This window comes from Pantherophis guttatus, chromosome 6 (genome assembly GCF_059756535.1).
Source record: "Pantherophis guttatus breed Tessera chromosome 6, ASM5975653v1, whole genome shotgun sequence".
Lineage (NCBI taxonomy): Eukaryota > Metazoa > Chordata > Lepidosauria > Squamata > Colubridae > Pantherophis > Pantherophis guttatus.
In genome coordinates this window covers 24,711,214-24,721,258 of record NC_142068.1, presented here as the reverse complement: position 1 = coordinate 24,721,258, position 10,045 = coordinate 24,711,214, and the positions used below count along the sequence as shown (strand labels likewise).

Sequence of the window (10,045 nt, the reverse complement as noted above, 5' to 3'; positions counted from 1 at the left end):
TGAAGATGCCCTACTTTGATTTACTGCGTTTTTGTGTTTGTATGATGTAAACACCAGTCTTTTCTTGAGTCTGGTGATATATAAATACAATCAATAGATAAAGTTCAGCCAAAAAACAACATTTGTGCAAACCTGATATCTAAACTTTAGATGGAGATACTTGTAAAATCCAAGATTTTCATTTTCTGCATAGTTTTATGTACATACAGCATATATAGCTATAATATTCTCTAGTCTAGCATCTGTAGCAACAAATAATGCTTTATAGCAGTGGTTATATTTCAGAAGAGTGTTTGGAGCTACAGTAATGGAAAGAAGAAACAGAGACATAGAATTGCTATTTCTGGCAATCGTCTTCCTGTCGCCATTCTTTTATATGGTCTACTTTGGAACTTTTCTTTCTTTTATATTATTCTTTATGAGTTTGCATAGCAGAAGCAGCATCAAAAACATGATGTTAATTATAAATATAGCATATCAAATACCACCAGATTGCCAAAGAAAATAGTCTTCAGGAGCCAGTAGGAATTTTAGAGGTCAGTTCTGACAATGTCAAACCATAGGATATGGATAAGCCCTAATTCTCTTTCCCATTGTATTTTCTTATTGAAGGTGGGAACATTCAGTAATCTAAGAAGTCTTATGACATGATTGCCACTACCTTATAAACTTCCAGCTTGGTGGATTTTATTCAATAAAGGCAATTAGCAGCTGATGGACGTTAAGGTCTCCTATCTGATGTCCTCTTAGACAAAACCAAATCTCATAATTTTGGACCTGCGAGAAGAGACGGTCAAAGATAGTGTTCTATAGCATATGCTCATCAAACATTTATTCATGGTCTCCTGCAGCAGTCACAAATTTTCATAACAATTATTCATTAATGCAGCTTGCTTTCAGATTTCATTGATTTAGTATGGTGTCCTTTTCAAAGCCAAATGAGTTGCTAATAATATTTTGGGTAGCTTAGTTATAATATTTTGTTTCACAAATAATTTTAAACTCAGATTTGAGCTCAGCAAACTTTTCTGTTCCCCGAGGAATTTGTGAACAATAAATCCCAAGGAATGTATGACTTTTATTTAAGTCAAGGTACAATGTTATTATTCCTAACAATTGTGACATTTCACAGTTAAGGCCAAATGTTATACTGTTCTAGGTACTAAGTGCAAAGAACGCAATGAAATTACATACTGCTGAAAATCACTTGCAATCAAAGTACTAAGACTGAAAAATCAATATACTGGGGATTTGAATTCTCCCTAAATCCTTAGTCTTTAGTGTTAGAAAGGAATTTGGCTCCTGTTATGAATCTTTAGTTTTCCTTATCTAATACCATTCAAAGTTCTGCTAGCCAAATCTATAATTACTCAATTCACACAGTGATATTCATTCATATAAATGTCAATCGAGGATAGCTGGCATAGCTTTATAGAAGAAAAAATGTGAAATGGAATCCACCCATAAGGGTAATTGAACTGATGTGGGAGACATGTGAAAGAACTCACCTATGGATAACATTTTTCCCCACCTGGAAGATGGATTTTTCTGTACCAAATGAATAACTTTGAATTGGGAGGAGGATGACCTACATTCACTGAGAAGACCAGAATTAGAAGATGGTGCTGAAAACAAGTAAATGAGCAGGAACTACAAATAATTCCAGACATCTCCACTGAAAAGGCTAGAAACAACCTTTGAAAGTTAGACTGAGCTTAGGAAGTAAAGTTGCCAAATGAATGTTAATTTTTTTGGTGAGATCTAAATAAGGTTTTTCTCCCTTTGATTTTCTTCTCTGTTTAAATCCTTTTTTCTCTTAACTCATCTTAACTCAATTTCTCTCTACCTCATTTTTTTCCCTTTCTACTGGATTTAAATTATTAGATTGTTGTTGTTGGATAACTGACATACTTGTCACTCAGCACATTGATCTGCCAGTACTGTATCTATTATAATTCTTGCACATCAGGTATCACTAAATTGTCATTCATCCATGGAAAAAGTCGTCCATTGGTACAGGATATGGTATCTTCAACATGCTGATGAGATCTAAATGTACAGTACCATTTTAGAACAGGCTGGCAATTCTGTGGAAGATTTCTCTTGCTATGTGAATGTAGTTGGAGCCTGGATGAAGAAAAGGAGACTGAAGTTCTACCCAAACAAGATAGACCTGTTGTTTATACAGCAAGGCACTTAGCCAGCTCTGGTATTGTCTGTCATTGGGGGAAGCAGTAACCCTGAGGGATCATTCATGGCTAGGCCTGAATGGGTAGGCACAGGTCATGGCCAGAGAGTCTGCCCACCTTTGACTCCTGTGCCACTTGCCAATCTACCTGGAGCCTGAGAATCTCACAACAGTAATTCATGCCTTCATCACTAGATTACATTACTGCAAGGTGCCAACAGGGGACTGTATTTGAAGATAACGGAGAAGCTATAACTAATATGGAATGTAGTGACCTGATTACTGATAGGTGTCATCCATCAACAGCTTACTACACCTATGCTTAAGGACATGCAAAGGAGCTTCCAACTGCAATTCAAAGTCCTGGCATTGACCTATAATGCTCTATATTGCATGGTGCCAAAATACCTTCAAGACTGTGTTCTCCACCCAGAACCAACCCATCTGTCCAATCATCACGAATCCCACATTTCTAAGAGAGAAGGGGAGCTAATTATGGACCTCATAATCCAAGTGATTATGCATTTTAATTAATGAAACAGTCTCCCCATAGATATTAGATTCACCTCCACAGTGATGGCTTTATAGAATATATTAAATTCCAGAAGTCCCTTAGTGGTTAAATGTGATGACCATTAGTACGGATTTGACCTATAGAGAGATGGTTGTAGTTAATGGACTTGTTATTGTCTTGGTTGCTTTTTGTTACTTTGAATATTTTAATGTTTTGTTGATGTTTTAACTTATCACCACCATCACTTCATGCTGTGCTGCCTTTTAATCAAGATCTGAAGATTATTGTGTCATTTAAATCTAAAATGGTGAGCTTCTTGCTGTTACACAAACTGTAAACAGGATTTGCCATTGATTGTGATGTTTCATTTCTGCAAGTGCAAAACAATGCTTCTTGTAACATGAACTCACAATAAACCTAGACCTTGGTTAAAATGCACCACACAGTGAGGTTAAGAGGGCAGTAGGCACAAATAACCGAAATGTTTTGCTTTCTTAGCTTGATATATAAATATGGTTTCTCTGTATTTTCAGTCAATGCAAGTGGTTCAGGATACATCCTCTCCTGAATTTGATTATTAGATGTGCTTTTTCATATATATTCATTGTCGTCCACAAATGGAGTGACGACAACCCCTTGAAATTTATTACCACTCAGTTAATTTATTTATTATTGAACATTTTATTAACCTATACACTTTGCTGCCTGTGCATCTTTAATGGGTTTATAGTAGGATTATTCATTTATTCCTCTGCCTGAAATAGAACATCCATTATTCACTTATGACACCTACAGTTATTAATTATATTACTCTGGGCTCTCCCATAATAGTGAAACCACTAATTGTGGAGCTATAACGCATACTTATTTCAAGAAACATGTTCTTTCATAGGTGTTTCCAAGAGTCAGTGACATCCCCGCTTTCTTGTATTTTTATGGAGTTCAGGTGATGACAATGTTGATGACCAAATCAAATTAAAATGTCTAACTTGTCTATTTAGCAGGACATTTATATCGCACAATAAAGATATAAATATTTCTTCAGGTTCACTCTCTCAACCCTGCTGGAATAATTATATAAGTATATATTTCTTAGTGTCATAAAAAAGACATTGGGGATTTTATTGGGAATAAAAGCAAGACTTGAGAGGGTTGGGACATTTTTATATATCATAACTCCCGCTCTATACTTAGTTTGTATTCAAGTCCGTGTAATCAATTCTACACTAGTCCCTTAAGAAGAAATAAAGTTCTAGATTCCCTGCTTGTTCTTCTTATCTTTGACTAGAAAACCCCTACTCCTGCAGACTTGTATTAAACACTATGTTGTATGTACCTTCAAAGTTTTCAATAGTACCGTCATCATCATCATCATCATTCTAGTCATTGTCTATCCACTGCAGGATGAAGGCCACTTCAGCATGTTTCCAACGAATACAGTCTTGAGCTTTCTTTTGCCAGTTGGGCCTGCAATGCTTGCTGATGTCGTCATTCCATCTTATTTTAGGTCTCTTTTGTGGATGCTTTTTATCAAATGGGATCGGTGAAATCTAGCAGATTCTGACAGGTTCTGGAGAAACGGTAGTAGAAATTTTGAGTAGTTCGGAGAACCAGCAAATACCACCTCTGGCTGGCCCCAGAGTGGGGTGGGAATGGAGATTTTGCAATCTCCTTCCCTGGAGTGGGGTGGGAATGGAGATTTTGCAATATCCTTCCCTAGGAGTGGGAAGGGAATGGAGATTTTACAGTATCCTTCCCTGGAGTGGGGTGGGAATGGAGATTTTGCAGTATACTTCCCCTGCCACAACCACCAAGCCACGCCCACCAAGCCACATCACGCCCACCAAGCCATACCATGCCCACCAAGCCACGCTCACAGAACCGGTAGTAAAAACATTTGGATTTCACCACTGAGTGGGATCCATTGTATGACTGCCTTAATCCACCTGCCATCAGTTCTTTTTGCTATGTGGCCAATCCATTTCCATTTCAATTCTTTTACTCTTTTGATGACATTGTATATTTTTGTTTGTTCTCTAATCCATGTGCAGGTCTTCCTATCTTGTCTTGTGATGCCGAGCATGCATCTTTCCATGGCTCTTTGCACTACTTGTAGCTTTTGCATTGATTGTGAGATTAGTGTCTATGTTTCACCGGCATATGTTAAAACTTTATAGTACTCTATAAAGAGTGGTAACTAATACCAGGGACCCCCTTGTCTAAATATCAACACTGTGGGGTTTTTTGCAAAGGCCAACACAATCTAGTCACTCTGATCTGCTGTTGCTTGAACCATGTTTCCCAACTGGTTGAAATACTTACAAGGGCCCAGCCAAAATTATTATTAGGACACTCTTTTACCATTGACCAGGTTCTCTCAGCCCTTGCAGTTTTCTCTTTTCTTTGTTCCGTCTTAATATCACCATGAATTCTGTACAACTGAACTTCTCTAGAAGGCAGTACAACAAATCTGCAAGTAAATGTAACATAGAAAGGAAAGCTCAGGTGTTCCAGCTGCCATCTGTCCATTCCATAGGCAGATTAGACTATTCATGCATCTTATAGTTCTTGGAAACTGGAAGTTTCACTTGATTATTAATCTTAGCCTCTCTTCAGGTTTTCTCCAATGGTTTAGGATTCAGTCCATCTACCAGTAGTTCAGTTCCAATTCTCTAAAGGCTTATAATGATTGTCCACCAGCTGTTCAGGGCCCACCCTATCTTCCAATCCACAATGCAGTTGGGATTTAGAGATGGTGTCTGCTACAGGGTGTCAGCTGTTGACCTCTGTGCTGCATTGAGTCATGTCAGTCATAATAGATTTACTCAAGGAGAAACCTCGTCATACTGGGAATAACATCATCACATCCACTAAGCAAAGGTGACAGAGGAAGTATTTATAGTTAGAGGGGCTGCTACAAGTCAGGCCAAAATGCCGTAAACACTGGATAACAAGGAGGGGAGGACAGCAGCATAATAAAACTAAATATAACTCTATTCAAATAATGTAATCCTGTCATAAACTCATTAATGTATGCCGTCAAACTGAAAGGCATAGACTTTTCTCCATTACTGTTCCCTGCTTCTGCTGCAGTTCTGTCCAAGCTAGACACTCTGGTGCCAGATGTCCTTCAGTTACATATCTGTACAGCAACAGTCATAATCATTTAATGAACTGGGATATATATATATATTGCTACTGCTGTGTATCTTTGCTGTCCAGTAAAACCCATTATCTCTATTAGTCTGCCAGTAGCAAATCAGTAGAATTGCTTGTTCCTTTAATTGATAGAACGCAACTTCTCCTCCTACTGATAGATTACCCCAAGCTAACAGCTCAGCGGCTTATTCCCCAGAGTTTACTATCCAATCCTGAGTGATCGGTTTATTCTTTCAGTAATAAATCCTAGGCTATCAATATATAATAACCTTTAATAACCAATAGCAATAGATTTGTGTCTGCTTCATAAGACCTCTTCAGAATTAACTTTTTCCCCCTAAATATCTGCATAATTTAGCAGCAGCAAAATAACATTTCTATCACATGGGCATTCATACACTCTGTGCAGGAGTGATAACAGATCTTAGACACATTCAGATGTTGATTTAATCATGTGCTTTGGCTATCTCCATAATGTATGTTTACATAAACCATGGAGTGGCCTGAGAATGTGTTATAAATATAAAAGCAACTGGGAACTGACTCTGAAAGGGAAGATTAAGAAGCATGGTCCCTGTTTAATCTACAAACGAATCATCACACACTAAACATTCGATGCTTTTTTATTTTGACAGGCTATGAATTTTGCATGCATATCAGAATCTCTGGTTTTATGTATGCCTTCTTCTTTACTACATCAGAATGTGGCAATTTTATAAGGCCACAGTTTATCCATAAAAAGTCACTGGATATTTCACTGCTGCTATAAAAAAAGGAGACCAGGGTTTTGCAGCAGAATTTAGGTTTTATAGTGAAGAAGGTCTCAAATTCAGCCAGTTATGGTGTGCTTTGTTTAAGGGCCAAAGCTCAAAAATTCAAGAAAATTACTCTGAAGATTGAGATCTACAACATGAAAGGAACTGGGTATCAAATGCAGGACATGCTCCCAAGAGTTCCATGCCACTGCCTGCAAACCTTGGCTTTTTTACAAAATTTTTACTCATTATTACCCCATTATTCTTGAGTTCTTTCTTTATAAGAGAGCTGCTATGCTGCCTGATTGTTTTGACTGCCCTTTTCTGCATCTTCCGTGGCTCTACTGTCTGTTTCCCCCCACCCCCAGGAAAAATAACCTCAATTATCACACCTGATTTTATGTTTTTAGAAAGGCATTGTGATATTGTCAGATCTGGGGTTTAATTAATTTCCTACTGATCCCCAACATGGAATTTGCCCATTCACACTAGATGAGCAAAATTTATGTTTTGAAGAGACTGAATGGGGATGACCATAAAAGCAGAGGGACATTAGAAGAGAAGAAATCAGGTCTGAGTTCTATAATGCATGACCAGATATTCACAGGCAATTCACAAAATAAGAGCTTTATAGCCTTCTTCTAATGCTCCCAAATAGCAATTCTCAGGAATTCTGCAGGTAAGAAACAGCTTCTATTACAGACTATTAAGTCACATAATCTTTCCATCAAATCACCGAACCTTTATTGAATTTGTCCAGCCCACTTCTTAAAATGTCTATATCAAAGTTACTTTTTTCAGATGGCAGCAATTCAATAATTATAACTAGTGTTGGATAAAGAAGTATTTGCTTTCAAGGTTCCTACATTTCCTAAATGTCTAAAGTTCCTAAATTTAATTTCTGTGCATGATTACACATTTACAATACTGTTTATCAGAAGTTGAGAAAATGTCTCAACTATGTATGATTTTATATAATTTATACAGCTATTCCATTACACAGAGTTTTGTTTGTTTTAAACTCCTAGGTTGAGAGGGTCTTTAAAAAAAAACCTTTTTTTAAAAAACCTACTGTAAAAAGATAAATGTTTGTTGGATGTTGAATGAGGTCTTCAATGAAGTTTTGAAAGATTCTTTAAAAAGGGACGACAACTCTGAAAAGAAATCAAAGACATCATCAGCATGTAGTGGTGGTTTTATCCAATGTGAGTCACAATTGCATTCATTGAGAAATCATTATATATATATCAGCTTAGTACCCATTCTCCTGAATTACTTTGCAATGGTTCCCTTCACCAAACATGGCCAGCCCACTTTCTGAGTTTACTATTTTTCCAGTTTAGTGTTCTCCATATCTGCATAGTGATATTTAAGTCCAACTGAAGAAACCTAGTTCAAGTAGTCTTAATCACTGATGAATTAGACTATTTAAAAAGCATTGGTACAGTATTGATCTTGGGGATGCCTCTATATGTGTCCTTTCAGTGGAAGACCTAATAATTTATTCATGTCTCTACTTTCTATTTTTAATTAGTTATCAACAAATGAGAAGAATGCTCCTATTATAAAGCTTAATCCTTTTGATGAGACTTGAAGGTTTCTCACCCTTTGATTTCCTTCTCCGTTTAAATCCTTCTTTCTCTTAACTCATATAGCTAGTTATGAACCAGTGGTGAAATCCAAATTTTTTTACTACCAGTTCTGTGGGCATGGCTTGGTGGGCATGGCAGGGGAAGGATACTGCAAAATCTCCATTCCTGTCCCACTCCTGGGGGAAGGATATTGCAAAATTTCCATTCCCACTCCACTCTGGGGCCAATCAGAGGTGGTATTTGCTGGTTCTCTGAACTACTCAAAAATTCCGCTACCGGTTCTCCGAATTGCTCAAAATTTCCGCTACTGATTCTCCAGAACCTGTTAGAACTTGCTGGATTTCACCCCTGTTATGAACCAATAAAAAGATTGTTCCTGAGGGTGAAAACCAAATCGGGATTTTTGTATAATGTTGTTTTTTTATTTTTAACCAAGTTAATAATAGAGCATTTCTAAGTATATGCCTTTTAAAATAAGTGTGTGATTTATACTTTTCATTGTTCCTATTATAAAAATTCAGATATATAATGTTTATTAATGCATCCTTATCTATAATATTGAGATTCTCAGCAAATGATAAAAGATAGGAATTACTTCTTACGAAGTTATGTTGACTCTTCAACCAGATTTATATTTTGTTGTTTTGTATTCTGATCTTTATTAATGTTTTCCAGAAATATATCATAAACAAATGTTATATTAAATGCCCTGTAATTTTCTTTATGAATCTTTTTTTTTCAAAACTGATTTCACTTGCTAAATTTCTGACCATTTTATAATTCATTTCTTTAAGAACTCTTAGATATTATCTAGACCTGATAATTTATTTTCAATCTGCCTTTAAGATTTACAACATCTCAATCTCCTTCTTGAATATAACAATTCAGACACAAGAATCTCCATTCCATTTCTACAAAAAAATATTCCAACTTCCTACCAATCATATTTAATATACTTCTAAAGATGTAAACTCTTCCCTAAGTTAGTTAGTTTTCTGCTACTGAGGCAAATATTGTCATTATTGATATTATTACTGATATTATTAATCATTTTCTGCTCCTCCATCCATCTTTTCTTATTCTTTGCAGATCTTTGGTGCAATTTATTTTCCTTCCACTTGCAACATTTAGGCAAATGTCCATTTTTTGAAGAATCTTTTTTTCTTTTTTTAATTAATTAAAGTGCTGGTGACTTCCTAGACTAGCATTTCCATAGAAACACTTACCCCAGTCTCTCTATCCATTCATTTCTGATGTATGCATTTCTTCTTCACAGAATTAATAGAATATCTCATTTTTCAGTAGGGTCATGGTTTATTTTATCGTATTCCTTCAAGACAAAAAAGTTTTGACCAACACTGCAGAGAAGAGGAGGAACAAATAGATGATGCTTGAAACTATTGATGACTTAGAAAGTCTGGATTTTCAAGAAGTGCTTCCTGATGCTACAAATGTATTTAGACTATAATTTCCATTATTTTTTTTACAATTGGTCACATGAGCTGGAGCTGAAGAAATTTCTGTTGCAGTAGGACAGCAAGGCTCCAATTCAACTCTCAAATCCCCAAACAGTTCTGAAAGAACATACATTGGGAAGGAAATAGATGGACTAGATGCAAAGATGGTAACACCCCCTCTTAATGGTGGGTGTCTATAATGTATAGGAGCAAGAATTTCAGCAGGAATTGCTTGCATGACAATCTAAATACAGTGAAATTTCTTCTTGTGCATTATTGATGCTTTAACTGAAGAAATGTTAAAATATGGATGTGGTTTGCTTATGGAGTGGCTGTGCAACTTGATTAATGCACGTATGTGTGAAGACTGTATCTGTGCC

The 10,045-nt window shown here is 36.3% G+C and overlaps 1 long non-coding RNA gene across 1 annotated transcript; it reads right to left on the bottom strand.

Annotated features, from left to right (window-relative positions):
- Positions 1–812: 812 nt before the first annotated feature.
- LOC117678805 (uncharacterized) lies at positions 813–9,566 on the bottom strand. Its single transcript, XR_004595130.3, has 3 exons — positions 9,435–9,566; positions 7,689–7,770; positions 813–5,172 (listed from the first exon to the last, which is right to left on the bottom strand). It is a non-coding gene; the product is annotated as an uncharacterized LOC117678805 (long non-coding RNA).
- Positions 9,567–10,045: the final 479 nt, after the last annotated feature.